Source organism: Ambystoma mexicanum, chromosome 8, assembly GCF_040938575.1.
Source record: "Ambystoma mexicanum isolate Mex_15411 chromosome 8, UKY_AmexF1_1, whole genome shotgun sequence".
NCBI classification, from domain to species: domain Eukaryota; kingdom Metazoa; phylum Chordata; class Amphibia; order Caudata; family Ambystomatidae; genus Ambystoma; species Ambystoma mexicanum.
In genome coordinates this window covers 826363227-826379314 of record NC_090929.1, presented here as the reverse complement: position 1 = coordinate 826379314, position 16088 = coordinate 826363227, and positions in this window count along the sequence as shown.

Genomic DNA, 16088 nt, shown 5'->3' with positions numbered 1-16088 from the left:
TGTGCTTTCCCCCAGGGCACTGGCCACTGTGCCTCCCCCCCCCAGCTTCTGGCCGCTGTGCCTTTCCCCCCCGGGCCTGAGCCTCTGGCCACTGTGCCTTGCCCCCCTGGCCTGCTGAGCCTCTGGCCACTGTGCCTTGCCCCCCTCGGGCCACCTCTGGCCACTGTGCCTAACCCCCCTGGCCTGCTGATCCTCTGGCCACTGTGCTTTGCCCCCCCGGCCTGCTGATCCTCTGGCCACTGTGCTTTGCCCCCCCTGGCCTGCTGAGCCTCTGGCCACTGTGCCTTCCCCCCCCGGCTTCTGGCCACTGTGCCTTCCCCCCCCCGGCTTCTGGCCACTGTGCCTTCCCCCCCCGGCTTCTGGCCACTGTGCCTTCCCCCCCCGGCTTCTGGCCACTGTGCCTCCCCCCCGGCTTCTGGCCACTGTGCCTTCCCCCCCGGCTTCTGGCCACTGTGCCTTCCCCCCCCCCTCGGCTTCTGGCCACTGTGCCTTCTCCTCCCTGGCTTCTGGCCACTGTGCCTTTCCCCTCTGGCCCCTGTGCTATCCCCCCGAACTCTGGCAACAGTGCCGTCTCCCCCCTGACCTTGGCCATTTGCTTCCCCCATGGCTGCTGTGCTCCCCCAACGCTGCTGAGCCTCTGGCCACTGTGCCTTCCCCCCCCTGGGCCTCTGGCCACTGTGCCTTCCCCCCCCTGGGCCCTCTGGCCACTGTGCCTTCCCCCCCCCTGGGCCTCTGGCCACTGTGCCTTCCCCCCCCCTGGGCCTCTGGCCACTGTGCCTTCCCCCCCCCTGGGCCTCTGGCCACTGTGCCTTCCCCCCCCTGGGCCTCTGGCCACTGTGCCTTCCCCCCCCTGGGCCTCTGGCCACTGTGCGTTCCCCCCCCCCCCGGCTTCTGGCTACTGTGCCTCCCCCCGGCTTCTGGCTACTGTGCCTTCCCCCCCCCGGCTTCTGGCTACTGTGCCTTCCCCCCCCTGGCTTCTGGCCACTGTGCCTTCCCCCCCCCGGCTTCTGGCCACTGTGCCTTCTCCTCCCTGGCTTCTGGCCACTGTGCCTTCCCCTCTGGCCCCTGTGCTATCCCCCCAAACTCTGGCAACAGTGCCGTCTCCCCCCTGACCTTGGCCATTTGCTTCCCCCATGGCTGCTGTGCTCCCCCAACGCTGCTGAGCCTCTGGCCACTGTGCCTTCCCCCCCCCTGGGCCTCTGGCCACTGTGCCTTCCCCCCCCCTGGGCCTCTGGCCACTGTGCCTTCCCCCCCCCCTGGGCCTCTGGCCACTGTGCCTTCCCCCCCCCTGGGCCTCTGGCCACTGTGCCTTCCCCCCCCCTGGGCCTCTGGCCACTGTGCCTTCCCCCCCCCTGGGCCTCTGGCCACTGTGCCTTCCCCCCCCCTGGGCCTCTGGCCACTGTGCTTTCCCCCCCCTGGGCCTCTGGCCACTGTGCCTTCCCCCCCGGGCCTCTGGCCACTGTGCCTTCCCCCCCTGGGCCTCTGGCCACTGTGCCTTCCCCCCCCTGGGCTTCTGGCCACTGTGCCTCCCCCCCGGGCCTCTGGCCACTGTGCCTCCCCCCCCCCCCCGGGCCTCTGGCCACTGTGCCTCCCCCCCCCCCTGGGCCTCTGGCCACTGTGCCCCCCCCCCCCTGGGCCTCTGGCCACTGTGCCTCCCCCCGACTTTCTGGCCACTGTGCCTAACCCCCTCCCCTGGCCCTCTGGCCACTGTGCCTAACCCCCTCCCTGGCCCTCTGGCCACTGTGCCTAACCCCCCCTGGCCCTCTGGCCACTGTGCCTTTCCCCCCCCGGGCCTCTGGCCGCTGTGCCTTTCCCCTCTGGCCCCTGTGCTATCCCCCGAATTCTGGCAACAGTGCCTTCTCCCCCCTGACCTTGGCCATTTGCTTCCCCCCATGGCTGCTGTGCTCCCCCAACGCTGCTGAGCCTCTGGCCACTATGCTTTCCCCACACAACCCATGGCCTCTTGCCACTGTGCTCCCTCTTGCCTTGGCCACTGCACCCCCACACCAACAACCTCTGGCCACTGTGCCTTCCCACCCCCGGGCCTCTGGCCACTGTGCCTTCCCACCCCCGGGCCTCTGGCCACTGTGCCTTCCCACCCCCGGGCCTCTGGCCACTGTGCCTTCCCACCCCCGGGCCTCTGGCCACTGTGCCTTCCCACCCCCGGGCCTCTGGCCACTGTGCCTTCCCACCCCGGAACTCTGGCCACTGTGCCTTCCCACCCCCAGCCCTCTGGCCACTGTGCCTCCCCCCCAGCCTCTGGCCAGTGTCCCCCCCATCATGGCTTCTGGTCACTGTGCCTCCCCCTCTGGCCACTGTACTCCCCCTCCCCCTCCACCTCCCTGGCCACTGTTCTCCCTGCCCCCCCGGGCCTCTGGCCGCTGTGCCTTCCCCCCCCCGGGCCTCTGGCTGCTGTGCCTTTCCCCCCCCGGGCCTCTGGCTGCTGTGCCTTTCCCCCCCCGGGCCTGAGCCTCTGGCCACTGTGCCTTCCCCCCCCCCGGGCCTGAGGCCTCTGGCCACTGTGCCTTGCCCCCCTCGGGCCACCTCTGGCCACTGTGCCTAACCCCCCTGGCCTGCTGATCCTCTGGCCACTGTGCTTTGCCCCCCCCCCCTGGCCTGCTGATCCTCTGGCCACTGTGCTTTGCCCCCCCTGGCCTGCTGAGCCTCTGGCCACTGTGCCTTCCCCCCCCGGCTTCTGGCCACTGTGCCTTCCCCCCCCCCCCGGCTTCTGGCCACTGTGCCTTCCCCCCCGGGCCTCTGCCACTGTGCCTTTCCCCCCCCCGGGCCTCTGGCCGCGCCTTTCCCCCCCCCGGGCCTCTGGCCGCTGTGCCTTTCCCCCATGGGCCTGAGCCTCTGGCCACTGTGCCTTGCCCCCCTGGCCTACTGAGCCTCTGGCCACTGTGCCTTGCCCCCCTCGGGCCACCTCTGGCCACTGTGCCTAACCCCCTGGCCTGCTGATCCTCTGGCCACTGTGCTTTGCCCCCCTGGCCTGCTGATCCTCTGGCCACTGTGCTTTGCCCCCCCTGGCCTGCTGAGCCTCTGGCCACTGTGCCTTCCCCCAGGGCTTCTGGCCACTGTGCCTCCCCCCCCGGCTTCTGGCCACTGTGCCTCCCCCCCGGCTTCTGGCCACTGTGCCTCCCCCCCCCGGCTTCTGGCCACTGTGCCTCCCCCCCCCGGCTTCTGGCCACTGTGCCTTCCCCCCCCCCCGGCTTCTGGCCACTGTGCCTTCCCCCCCCCCGGCTTCTGGCCACTGTGCCTTCCCCCCCCCCCCGGCTTCTGGCCACTGTGCCTTCCCCCCCCCCGGCTTCTGGCCACTGTGCCTTCCCCCCCCCCCCGGCTTCTGGCCACTGTGCCTTCTCCTCCCTGGCTTCTGGCCACTGTGCCTTTCCCCTCTGGCCCCTGTGCTATACCCCCAAACTCTGGCAACAGTGCCGTCTCCCCCTGACCTTGGCCATTTGCTTCCCCCATGGCTGCTGTGCTCCCCCAACGCTGCTGAGCCTCTGGCCACTGTGCCTTCCCCCCCCTGGGCCTCTGGCCACTGTGCCTTCCCCCCCCTGGGCCTCTGGCCACTGTGCCTTCCCCCCCCTGGGCCTCTGGCCACTGTGCCTTCCCCCCCTGGGCCTCTGGCCACTGTGCCTTCCCCCCCTGGGCCTCTGGCCACTGTGCCTTCCCCCCTGGGCCTCTGGCCACTGTGCCTTCCCCCCCCTGGGCCTCTGGCCACTGTGCCTTCCCCCCTGGGCCTCTGGCCACTGTGCCTTCCCCCCTGGGCTTCTGGCCACTGTGCCTCCCCCCCCCGGGCCTTTGGCCACTGTGCCTCCCCCCCCCTGGGCCTCTGGCCACTGTGCCTCCCCCCGACTTTCTGGCCACTGTGCCTAACCCCCTCCCTGGCACTCTGGCCACTGTGCCTAACCCCCTCCCTGGCCCTCTGGCCACTGTGCCTAACCCCCTCCCTGGCCCTCTGGCCACTGTGCCTAACCCCCCTGGCCCTCTGGCCACTGTGCCTTTCCCCCCCCGGGCCTCTGGCCGCTGTGCCTTTCCCCTCTGGCCCCTGTGCTATCCCCCGAATTCTGGCAACAGTGCTTCTCCCCCCTGACCTTGGCCATTTGCTTCCCCCCATGGCTGCTGTGCTCCCCCAACGCTGCTGAGCCTCTGGCCACTATGCTTTCCCCACACAACCCATGGCCTCTTGCCACTGTGCTCCCTCTTGCCTTGGCCACTGCACCCCCACACCAATAACCTCTGGCCACTGTGCCTTCCCACCCCCGGGCCTCTGGTCACTGTGCCTCCCCCTCTGGCCACTGTACTCCCCCCTCCCCCTCCCTGGCCACTGTTCTCCCTGCCCCCCCCCCGGGCCTCTGGCCGCTGTGCCTTCCCCCCCCGGGCCTCTGGCCGCTGTGCCTTCCCGCCCCGGGCCTCTGGCCGCTGTGCCTTCCCGCCCCGGGCCTCTGACTGCTGTGCCTTCCCCCCCCCGGGCCTCTGGCCGCTGTGCCTTCCACCCCGGGCCTCTGGCCGCTGTGCCTTCCCCCCCGGGCCTCTGGCCGCTGTGCCTTTCCCCCCCCCCGGGCCTCTGGCCGCTGTGCCTTTCCCCCCCCGGGCCTCTGGCCGCTGTGCCTTTCCCCCCCCCGGGCCTCTGGCCGCTGTGCCTTCCCCCCCCCCCGGGCCTCTGGCCGCTGTGCCTTCCCCCCCCCGGGCCTCTGGCCTCTGTGCCTTCCCCCCCCCGGGCCTCTGGCCTCTGTGCCTTCCCCCCCCCGGGCCTCTGGCCTCTGTGCCTTCCCCCCCGGGCCTCTGGCCTCTGTGCCTTCCCCCCCCCGGGCCTCTGGCCTCTGTGCCTTCCCCCCCCCGGGCCTCTGGCCTCTGTGCCTTCCCCCCTCTGGCCGCTGTGCCTTTCCCCCCCCCGGGCCTCTGGCCGCTGTGCCTTTCCCCCCCCGGGCCTCTGGCCGCTGTGCCTTTCCCCCCCCCGGGCCTCTGGCCGCTGTGCCTTTCCCCCCCCGGGCCTCTGGCCGCTGTGCCTTTCCCCCCCAGGGCCTGAGCCTCTGGCCACTGTGCCTTTCCCCCCCAGGGCCTGAGCCTCTGGCCACTGTGCCTTTCCCCCCCAGGGCCTGAGCCTCTGGCCACTGTGCCTTCCCCCCCCCGGGCCTGAGCCTCTGGCCACTGTGCCTTGCCCCCCTGGCCTACTGAGCCTCTGGCCACTGTGCCTTTCCCCCCCCGGGCCTCTGGCCACTGTGCCTTTCCCCCCCCGGGCCTGAGCCTCTGGCCACTGTGCCTTTCCCCCCCAGGGCCTGAGCCTCTGGCCACTGTGCCTTTCCCCCCCAGGGCCTGAGCCTCTGGCCACTGTGCCTTCCCCCCCCCCGGGCCTGAGCCTCTGGCCACTGTGCCTTGCCCCCCTCGGGCCACCTCTGGCCACTGTGCCTAACCCCCCTGGCCTGCTGATCCTCTGGCCACTGTGCTTTGCCCCCCCTGGCCTGCTGATCCTCTGGCCACTGTGCTTTGCCCCCCCTGGCCTGCTGAGCCTCTGGCCACTGTGCCTTCCCCCCCGGCTTCTGGCCACTGTGCCTTCCCCCCCCCCCCGGCTTCTGGCCACTGTGCCTTCCCCCCCGGGCCTCTGGCCACTGTGCCTTTCCCCCCCCCCGGGCCTCTGGCCGCTGTGCCTTTCCCCCCCTGGGCCTGAGCCTCTGGCCACTGTGCCTTGCCCCCCTGGCCTACTGAGCCTCTGGCCACTGTGCCTTGCCCCCCTCGGGCCACCTCTGGCCACTGTGCCTAACCCCCTGGCCTGCTGATCCCTCTGGCCACTGTGCTTTGCCCCCCCTGGCCTGCTGATCCTCTGGCCACTGTGCTTTGCCCCCCCTGGCCTGCTGAGCCTCTGGCCACTGTGCCTTCCCCCAGGGCTTCTGGCCACTGTGCCTCCCCCCCCAGGGCTTCTGGCCACTGTGCCTTCCCCCCCCCGGCTTCTGGCCACTGTGCCTTCCCCCCCCCCCGGCTTCTGGCCACTGTGCCTTCTCCTCCCTGGCTTCTGGCCACTGTGCCTTTCCCCTCTGGCCCTGTGCTATACCCCCAAACTCTGGCAACAGTGCCGTCTCCCCCCTGACCTTGGCCATTTGCTTCCCCCATGGCTGCTGTGCTCCCCCAACGCTGCTGAGCCTCTGGCCACTGTGCCTTCCCCCCCCTGGGCCTCTGGCCACTGTGCCTTCCCCCCCTGGGCCTCTGGCCACTGTGCCTTCCCCCACCTGGGCCTCTGGCCACTGTGCCTTCCCCCCCTGGGCCTCTGGCCACTGTGCCTTCCCCCCCTGGGCCTCTGGCCACTGTGCCTTCCCCCCCTGGGCCTCTGGCCACTGTGCCTTCCCCCCCCTGGGCCTCTGGCCACTGTGCCTTCCCCCCCCTGGGCCTCTGGCCACTGTGCCTTCCCCCCCTGGGCCTCTGGCCACTGTGCCTTCCCCCCTGGGCTTCTGGCCACTGTGCCTCCCCCCCCCCCGGGCCTTTGGCCACTGTGCCTCCCCCCCCCTGGGCCTCTGGCCACTGTGCCTCCCCCCCGACTTTCTGGCCACTGTGCCTAACCCCCTCCCTGGCCCTCTGGCCACTGTGCCTAACCCCCTCCCTGGCCCTCTGGCCACTGTGCCTAACCCCCTCCCTGGCCCTCTGGCCACTGTGCCTAACCCCCCCTGGCCCTCTGGCCACTGTGCCCTTTCCCCCCCCCGGGCCTCTGGCCGCTGTGCCTTTCCCCTCTGGCCCCTGTGCTATCCCCCGAATTCTGGCAACAGTGCCTTCTCCCCCCTGACCTTGGCCATTTGCTTCCCCCCATGGCTGCTGTGCTCCCCCAACGCTGCTGAGCCTCTGGCCACTATGCTTTCCCCACACAACCCATGGCCTCTTGCCACTGTGCTCCCTCTTGCCTTGGCCACTGCACCCCCACACCAATAACCTCTGGCCACTGTGCCTTCCCACCCCCGGGCCTCTGGTCACTGTGCCTCCCCCTCTGGCCACTGTACTCCCCCCTCCCCCTCCCTGGCCACTGTTCTCCCTGCCCCCCCCCCGGGCCTCTGGCCGCTGTGCCTTCCCCCCCGGGCCTCTGGCCGCTGTGCCTTCCCCCCGGGCCTCTGGCCGCTGTGCCTTCCCCCCGGGCCTCTGGCCGCTGTGCCTTCCCCCCGGGCCTCTGGCCGCTGTGCCTTCCCCCCGGGCCTCTGGCCGCTGTGCCTTCCCCCCCCCGGGCCTCTGACTGCTGTGCCGTTCCCCCCCCCCGGGCCTCTGACTGCTGTGCCGTTCCCCCCCCGGGCCTCTGGCCGCTGTGCCTTCCACCCCGGGCCTCTGGCCGCTGTGCCTTCCACCCCGGGCCTCTGGCCGCTGTGCCTTCCCCCCCGGGCCTCTGGCCGCTGTGCCTTTCCCCCCCCCGGGCCTCTGGCCGCTGTGCCTTTCCCCCCCGGGCCTCTGGCCGCTGTGCCTTTCCCCCCCCGGGCCTCTGGCCTCTGTGCCTTCCCCCCCCCGGGCCTCTGGCCTCTGTGCCTTCCCCCCCCGGGCCTCTGGCCTCTGTGCCTTCCCCCCCCAGGCCTCTGGCCTCTGTGCCTTCCCCCCCCCGGGCCTCTGGCCTCTGTGCCTTCCCCCCCCCGGGCCTCTGGCCTCTGTGCCTTCCCCCCTCTGGCCTCTGGCCTCTGTGCCTTCCCCCCTCTGGCCTCTGGCCGCTGTGCCTTTCCCCCCCCGGGCCTCTGGCGCCTCTGGCCGCTGTGCCTTTCCCCCCCCCGGGCCTCTGGCCGCTGTGCCTTTCCCCCCCGGGCCTCTGGCCGCTGTGCCTTTCCCCCCCCCGGGCCTCTGGCCGCTGTGCCTTCCCCCCCCCGGGCCTCTGGCCGCTGTGCCTTCCCCCCCCCGGGCCTCTGGCCGCTGTGCCTTCCCCCCCCCGGGCCTCTGGCCGCTGTGCCTTCCCCCCCCCGGGCCTCTGGCCGCTGTGCCTTCCCCCCCCCGGGCCTCTGGCCGCTGTGCCTTTCCCCCCCCCGGGCCTCTGGCCGCTGTGCCTTTCCCCCCCCCGGGCCTCTGGCCGCTGTGCCTTTCCCCCCCCCGGGCCTCTGGCCGCTGTGCCTTTCCCCCCCCCGGGCCTCTGGCCGCTGTGCCTTTCCCCCCCCCGGGCCTCTGGCCGCTGTGCCTTTCCCCCCCCCGGCCTCTGGCCGCTGTGCCTTTCCCCCCCGGGCCTCTGGCCGCTGTGCCTTTCCCCCCCCGGGCCTCTGGCCGCTGTGCCTTTCCCCCCCCGGGCCTCTGGCCGCTGTGCCTTTCCCCCCCCGGGCCTCTGGCCGCTGTGCCTTTCCCCCCCCGGGCCTCTGGCCGCTGTGCCTTTCCCCCCCCGGGCCTCTGGCCGCTGTGCCTTTCCCCCCCCGGGCCTCTGGCCGCTGTGCCTTTCCCCCCCGGGCCTCTGGCCGCTGTGCCTTTCCCCCCCCGGGCCTCTGGCCGCTGTGCCTTTCCGCCCCCGGGCCTCTGGCCGCTGTGCCTTTCCGCCCCCGGGCCTCTGGCCGCTGTGCCTTTCCGCCCCCGGGCCTCTGGCCGCTGTGCCTTTCCGCCCCCGGGCCTCTGGCCGCTGTGCCTTTCCGCCCCCGGGCCTCTGGCCGCTGTGCCTTTCCGCCCCCGGGCCTCTGGCCGCTGTGCCTTTCCGCCCCCGGGCCTCTGGCCGCTGTGCCTTTCCGCCCCCGGGCCTCTGGCCGCTGTGCCTTTCCGCCCCCGGGCCTCTGGCCGCTGTGCCTTTCCGCCCCCGGGCCTCTGGCCGCTGTGCCTTTCCGCCCCCGGGCCTCTGGCCGCTGTGCCTTTCCGCCCCCGGGCCTCTGGCCGCTGTGCCTTTCCGCCCCCGGGCCTCTGGCCGCTGTGCCTTTCCGCCCCCGGGCCTCTGGCCGCTGTGCCTTTTCCCCCCCCGGGCCTCTGGCCACTGTGCCTTTTCCCCCCCCCGGGCCTGAGCCTCTGGCCACTGTGCCTTGCCCCCCTCGCCTGCTGATCCTCTGGCCACTGTGCTTTGCCCCCCCTGGCCTGCTGATCCTCTGGCCACTGTGCCTTCCCCCAGGGCTACTGGCCACTGTGCCTCCCCCCCCAGCTTCTGGCCACTGTGCCTTGCCCCCCTGGCCTGCTGAGCCTCTGGCCACTGTGCCTTGCCCCCCTCGGGCCACCTCTGGCCACTGTGCCTAACCCCCCTGGCCTGCTGATCCTCTGGCCACTGTGCTTTGCCCCCCCCGGCCTGCTGATCCTCTGGCCACTGTGCTTTGCCCCCCTGGCCTGCTGAGCCTCTGGCCACTGTGCCTTCCCCCAGGGCTACTGGCCACTTTGACTTCCCCCCCCGGCTTCTGGCCACTGTGCCTTCCCCCCCCCGGCTTCTGGCCACTGTGCCTTCCCCCCCCGGCTTCTGGCCACTGTGCCTTCCCCCCCCCCCGGCTTCTGGCCACTGTGCCTTCCCCCCCCCCCGGCTTCTGGCCACTGTGCCTTCCCCCCCCCGGCTTCTGCCCATTGTGCCTTCTCCTCCCTGGCTTCTGGCCACTGTGCCTTTCCCCTCTAGCCCCTGTGCTATCCCCCCGAACTCTGGAAACAGTGCCGTCTCCCCCCTGACCTTGGCCATTTGCTTCCCCCATGGCTGCTGTGCTCCCCCAACGCTGCTGAGCCTCTGGCCACTGTGCCTTCCCCCCCCTGGGCCTCTGGCCACTGTGCCTTCCCCCCCCTGGGCCTCTGGCCACTGTGCCTTCCCCCCCCTGGGCCTCTGGCCACTGTGCCTTCCCCCCCCTGGGCCTCTGGCCACTGTGCCTTCCCCCCCCTGGGCCTCTGGCCACTGTGCCTCCCCCCCCCTGGGCCTCTGGCCACTGTGCCTCCCCCCCCCCTGGGCCTCTGGCCACTGTGCCTTCCCCCCCCTGGGCCTCTGGCCACTGTGCCTTCCCCCCCCCTGGGCCTCTGGCCACTGTGCCTTCCCCCCCTGGGCCTCTGGCCACTGTGCCTTCCCCCCCTGGGCCTCTGGCCACTGTGCCTTCCCCCCCCCTGGGCCTCTGGCCACTGTGCCTTCCCCCCCCTGGGCCTCTGGCCACTGTGCCTTCCCCCCCTGGGCTTCTGGCCACTGTGCCTCCCCCCCCCTGGGCCTCTGGCCACTGTGCCTCCCCCCCCCTGGGCCTCTGGCCACTGTGCCTCCCCCCCGACTTTCTGGCCACTGTGCCTAACCCCCTCCCTGGCCCTCTGGCCACTGTGCCTAACCCCCCCTCCCTGGCCCTCTGGCCACTGTGCCTAACCCCCCCTCCCTGGCCCTCTGGCCACTGTGCCTAACCCCCCTCCCTGGCCCTCTGGCCACTGTGCCTAACCCCCCCCCTGGCCCTCTGGCCACTGTGCCTAACCCCCCCCTGGCCCTCTGGCCACTGTGCCTTTCCCCCCGGGCCTCTGTCCGCTGTGCCTTTCCCCTCTGGCCCCTGTGCTATCCCCCGAATTCTGGCAACAGTGCCTTCTCCCCCCTGACCTTGGCCATTTGCTTCCCCCCATGGCTGCTGTGCTCCCCCAACGCTGCTGAGCCTCTGGCCACTATGCTTTCCCCACACAACCCATGGCCTCTTGCCACTGTGCTCCCTCTTGCCTTGGCCACTGCACCCCCACACCAACAACCTCTGGCCACTGTGCCTTCCCACCCCCGGGCCTCTGGCCACTGTGCCTTCCCACCCCCGGACCTCTGGCCACTGTGCCTTCCCACCCCCGGCCCTCTGGCCACTGTGCCTCCCCCCCAGCCTCTGGCCAGTGTCCCCCCCCCATCATGGCTTCTGGTCACTGTGCCTCCCCCTCTGGCCACTGTACTCCCCCTCCACCTCCCTGGCCACTGTTCTCCCTGCTGGCCTTTGCCCACTGTGCTTCCTGCCCCCCCCCCGGGCCTCTGGCCGCTGTGCCTTTCCCCCCCCGGGCCTCTGGCCGCTGTGCCTTTCCCCCCCCGGGCCTCTGGCCGCTGTGCCTTTCCCCCCCCGGGCCTCTGGCCGCTGTGCCTTTCCCCCCCCGGGCCTCTGGCCGCTGTGCCTTTCCCCCCCCCGGGCCTCTGGCCGCTGTGCCTTTCCCCCCCCCGGGCCTCTGGCCGCTGTGCCTTTCCCCCCCCCGGGCCTCTGGCCGCTGTGCCTTTCCCCCCCCCGGGCCTCTGGCCGCTGTGCCTTTCCCCCCCCGGGCCTCTGGCCGCTGTGCCTTTCCCCCCCCCGGGCCTCTGGCCGCTGTGCCTTCCCCCCCCCGGGCCTCTGGCCGCTGTGCCTTCCCCCCCCCCGGGCCTCTGGCCGCTGTGCCTTCCCCCCCCCCGGGCCTCTGGCCGCTGTGCCTCTCCCCCCCCCCCCCCGGGCCTCTGGCCGCTGTGCCTTTCCCCCCCCCGGGCCTCTGGCCGCTGTGCCTTTCCCCCCCCTGGCCTCTGGCCACTGTGCCTTTCCCCCCCCTGGCCTCTGGCCACTGTGCCTTTCCCCCCCCCTGGCCTCTGGCCACTGTGCCTTCCCCCCCCCCTGGCCTCTGGCCACTGTGCCTTTCCCCCCCCAGGCCTCTGGCCACTGTGCCTTTCCCCCCCCGGGCCTCTGGCCACTGTGCTTTCCCCCCCCCAGGGCCTGAGCCTCTGGCCACTGTGCCTAACCCCCCTGGCCTGCTGAGCCTCTGGCCACTGTGCCTAACCCCCCTGGCCTGCTGATCCTCTGGCCACTGTGCTTTGCCCCCCCCTGGCCTGCTGATCCTCTGGCCACTGTGCCTTCCCCCAGGGCTACTGGCCACTGTGCCTTCCCCCCCCCCCCCCGGCTTCTGGCCACTGTGCCTTCCCCCCCCGGGCCTGAGCCTCTGGCCACTGTGCCTTGCCCCCCTCGGGCCACCTCTGGCCACTGTGCCTAACCCCCCTGGCCTGCTGATCCTCTGGCCACTGTGCTTTGCCCCCCCTGGCCTGCTGAGCCTCTGGCCACTGTGCCTTCCCCCCCCGGCTTCTGGCCACTGTGCCTTCCCCCCCCCGGCTTCTGGCCACTGTGCCTCCCCCCCCCCCCGGCTTCTGGCCACTGTGCCTCCCCCCCCCCCGGCTTCTGGCCACTGTGCCTTCCCCCCCCGGCTTCTGGCCACTGTGCCTTCTCCTCCCCGGCTTCTGGCCACTGTGTCTTTCCCCTCTGGCCCCTGTGCTATCCCCCTGAACTCTGGCAACAGTGCCGTCTCCCCCCTGACCTTGGCCATTTGCTTCCCCCACGGCTGCTGTGCTCCCCCAACGCTGCTGAGCCTCTGGCCACTGTGCCTTCCCCCCCCTGGGCCTCTGGCCACTGTGCCTTCCCCCCCCTGGGCCTCTGGCCACTGTGCCTTCCCCCCCCCTGGGCCTCTGGCCACTGTGCCTTCCCCCCCCTGGGCCTCTGGCCACTGTGCCTTCCCCCCCCCCTGGGCCTCTGGCCACTGTGCCTTCCCCCCCCCTGGGCCTCTGGCCACTGTGCCTCCCCCCCGGGCCCTCTGGCCCCTGTGCCTAACCCTCCCGGGCCCTCTGGCCCCTGTGCCTAACCCCCCCCGACTTTCTGGCCACTGTGCCTAACCCCCTCCCTGGCCCTCTGGCCACTGTGCCTAACCCCCTCCCTGGCCCTCTGGCCACTGTGCCTAACCCCCTCCCTGGCCCTCTGGCCACTGTGCCTAACCCCCTCCCTGGCCCTCTGGCCACTGTGCCTAACCCCCCCTGGCCCTCTGGCCACTGTTCCTAATCCCCCCAGCCCTCTGGCCACTGTGCCTTTCCCCTCTGGCCCCTGTGCTATCCCCCTGAACTCTGTCCCCCCACAACCCATGGCCTCTTGCCACTGTGCTCCCTCTTGCCTTGGCCACTGCCCCCCCACACCAACAACCTCTGGCCACTGTGCCTTCCCACCCCCGGGCCTCTGGCCACTGTGCCTTCCCACCCCCGGGCCTCTGGCCACTGTGCCTTCCCACCCCCGGGCCTCTGGCCACTGTGCCTTCCCACCCCCGGACCTCTGGCCACTGTGCCTTCCCACCCCCGGCCCTCTGGCCACTGTGCCTCCCCCCCGGCCTCTGGCCAGTGTCCCCCCCACATCATGGCTTCTGGTCACTGTGCCTCCCCCTCTGGCCACTGTGCTTCCCCTCCTGGCCTCTGGCCACTGTGCCTTCCACCCCAACTGGCCACTGTTCTCCCTGCTGGCCTTTGCCCACTGTGCTTCCTGCCCTCCCCCGGAGTCACTGGCCACTGCTACCCCCACCCTGCTGAGCCTCTGGCCACTGTGCTTTCCCCCCACAACCCAAGGCCTCGTGCCACTGCGCTCCCTCTTGCCTCGGCCACTGTCCCCCACACCAACCACCTCTGGCCACTGTGCCTCCCCACTGGCCACTGTGCTTCCCCTCCTGGCCTCTGGCCACTGTGCCTTCCACCCCAACTGGCCACTGTTCTCCCCCAAGCCTCTGGTCACTGTGCTTGCCCTCCAGAGCCTCTGCCCACTGCTACCCGCACCCTTCTGAGCCTGTGGCCACTGTGCTTTCCCCCCACAACCCAAGGCCTCTTGCCACTGCGCTCCCTATTGCCTCGGCCATGGTCCCCCACACCAACAACCCCGGCCTTTGGCCACTGTGCCTTGCCCCCTCCCTGGCCCGCTGAGCCTCTGGCCCCTGTGCCTTGCCTCCCCAAGGCCTGCTGAGCCTCTGGCCCCTGTGCCTTGCCTCCCCCAGCCTGCTGAGCCTCTGGCCACTGTGCCTTGCCCCCCCCCCCTCCGGCCTGCTGAGCCTCTGGCCACAGTTCATCACCCTGGCCATTGTGCTTCCCCCACTCTTTCTTCGATACAATTCCCTCCGTGTTGACGAACATCATTTCTGTACTCTGATCCTCCGGTTCAGCGTCACTCCTCCCTTTTAATCTAGACAGACTATATGCTAACATGTTTTCTTTACCAGGAACAACTTCAACACTGAAGTGATGGCACAGCATGCAAGTGATCCATCCTGCAGCCACCCCATACAAACAACCTCTGGCCCCTGTGCCTACCCCCTGGCCCTCTGGCCCCTGTGCCTACCCCCTGGCCCCTGTGCCTACCCCCTGGCCCCTGTGCCTGCCCAAACCCCCCCTGGGCCCGCTGAGCCTCTGGCCCCTGTGCCTGCCTAAACCACCCCTGGGCCCGCTGAGCCTCTGGCCCCTGTGCCTAGCCCCTGGCCCTCTGGCCCCTGTGCCTAGCCCCTGGCCCTCTGGCCCCTGTGCCTATCTAACCCCCCACCCCTGGGCCTGTTGAGCCTCTGGCCCCTCTGCCTAACCCACCCCTGGGCCTGCTGAGCCTCTGGCCCCTCTGCCTAGTCCTCCCACCTGGGCCTGCTGAGCCTCTTGCCACTGTGCTCCCTGAGCCTCTGGCCACTGTGCCTTGCCCCCCCCTGGCCTGCTGAGCCTCTGGCCACTGTGCCTTGCCCCCCCTGGCCTGCTGAGCCTCTGGCCACTGTGCCTTGCCCCCCCTGGCCTGCTGAGCCTCTGGCCACTGTGCCTTGCCCCCCCTGGCCTGCTGAGCCTCTGGCCACTGTGCCTTGCCCCCCCCTGGCCTGCTGAGCCTCTGGCCACTGTGCCTTGCCCCCCCCTGGCCTGCTGAGCCTCTGGCCACTGTGCCTTGCCCCCCCCCTGCCTGCTGAGCCTCTGGCCACTGTGCCTTGCCCCCCCCCCTGGCCTGCTGAGCCTCTGGCCACTGTGCCTTGCCCCCCCCCGGCCTGCTGAGCCTCTGGCCACTGTGCCTTGCCCCCCCCCCGGCCTGCTGAGCCTCTGGCCACTGTGCCTTGCCCCCCCCCTGGCCTGCTGAGCCTCTGGCCACTGTGCCTTGCCCCCCCCCTGGCCTGCTGAGCCTCTGGCCACTGTGCCTTGCCCCCCCCCCTGGCCTGCTGAGCCTCTGGCCACTGTGCCTTGCCCCCCTGGCCTGCTGAGCCTCTGGCCACTGTGCCTTGCCCCCCTGGCCTGCTGAGCCTGTGGCCCCTGTGCCTAACCCCCCTGGCCCTCTGGCCCCTGTGCCTGACCCCCCTGGCCCTCTGGCCCCTGTGCCTAACCCCCCTGGCCCCTGTGCCTACCCCCCCCTGGCCCTCTGGCCCCTGTGCCTAACCCCCCCTGGCCCTCTGGCCCCTGTGCCTAACCCCCCTGGCCCTCTGGCCCCTGTGCCTAACCCCCCCTGGCCCTCTGGCCCCTGTGCCTAACCCCCCCTGGCCCTCTGGCTCCTGTGCCTAACCCCCCCTGGCCCTCTGGCCCCTGTGCCTAGCCCCCTCTGGCCCCTGTGCCTAACCCCCTCTGGCCCCTGTGCCTAACCCCCCCTGGCCACCTGGCCCTCTGGCCCCTGTGCCTAACCCCCAGGCCCTCTGGCCCCTGTGCTTAACCCCTAGGCCCTCTGGCCCCTGTGCTTAACCCCCCCTGAACTTGGCCATTTGCTTCCCCCAGCTGCTGTGCTCACTGATACTGCTGAGCCTCTTGCCACTGTGCTTTCCCCCCACAACCCATGGCCTCTTGCCACTGTGCTCCCTCTTGCCTTGGCCACTGCACCCTCCACACCAACAACCTCTGGCCACTGTGCCTTCCCCATGACCTGCTGAGCCTCTGGCCACTGTGCCGTGCCCCCCCTGGCCTGCTGAGCCTCTGGCCACTGTGCCTACCCCCCCGGCCCTCTGGCCACTGTGCCTACCCCCCGGCCCTCTGGCCACTGTGCCTACCCCCCGGCCCTCTGGCCACTGTGCCTACCCCCGGCCCTCTGACCACTGTGCCTACCCCCCGGCCCTCTGGCCGCTGTGCCTAACCCCCTAGCCCCCCGGCCCTCTGGCCGCTGTGCCTAACCCCCTAGCCCCTGGCCCTCTGGCTGCTGTGCCTAACCCCCTAGCCCCAGCCCTCTGGCTGCTGTGCCTAACCCCTAGCCCCCCGGCCCTCTGGCTGCTCTGCCTACCCCCTGCCCTCTGGCCACTGTGCCTACCCCCCGGCCCTCTGGCCGCTGTGCCTACCCCCCCGGCCCTCTGGCCGCTGTGCCTACCCCCCCGGCCCTCTGGCTGCTGTGCCTACCCCCCCCGGCCCTCTGGCTGCTGTGCCTACCCCCCCCGACCCTCTGGCTGCTGTGCCTACCCCCCCCGGCCCTCTGGCCGCTGTGCCTACCCCCCGGCCTTCTGGCCGCTGTGCCTACCCCCCCGGC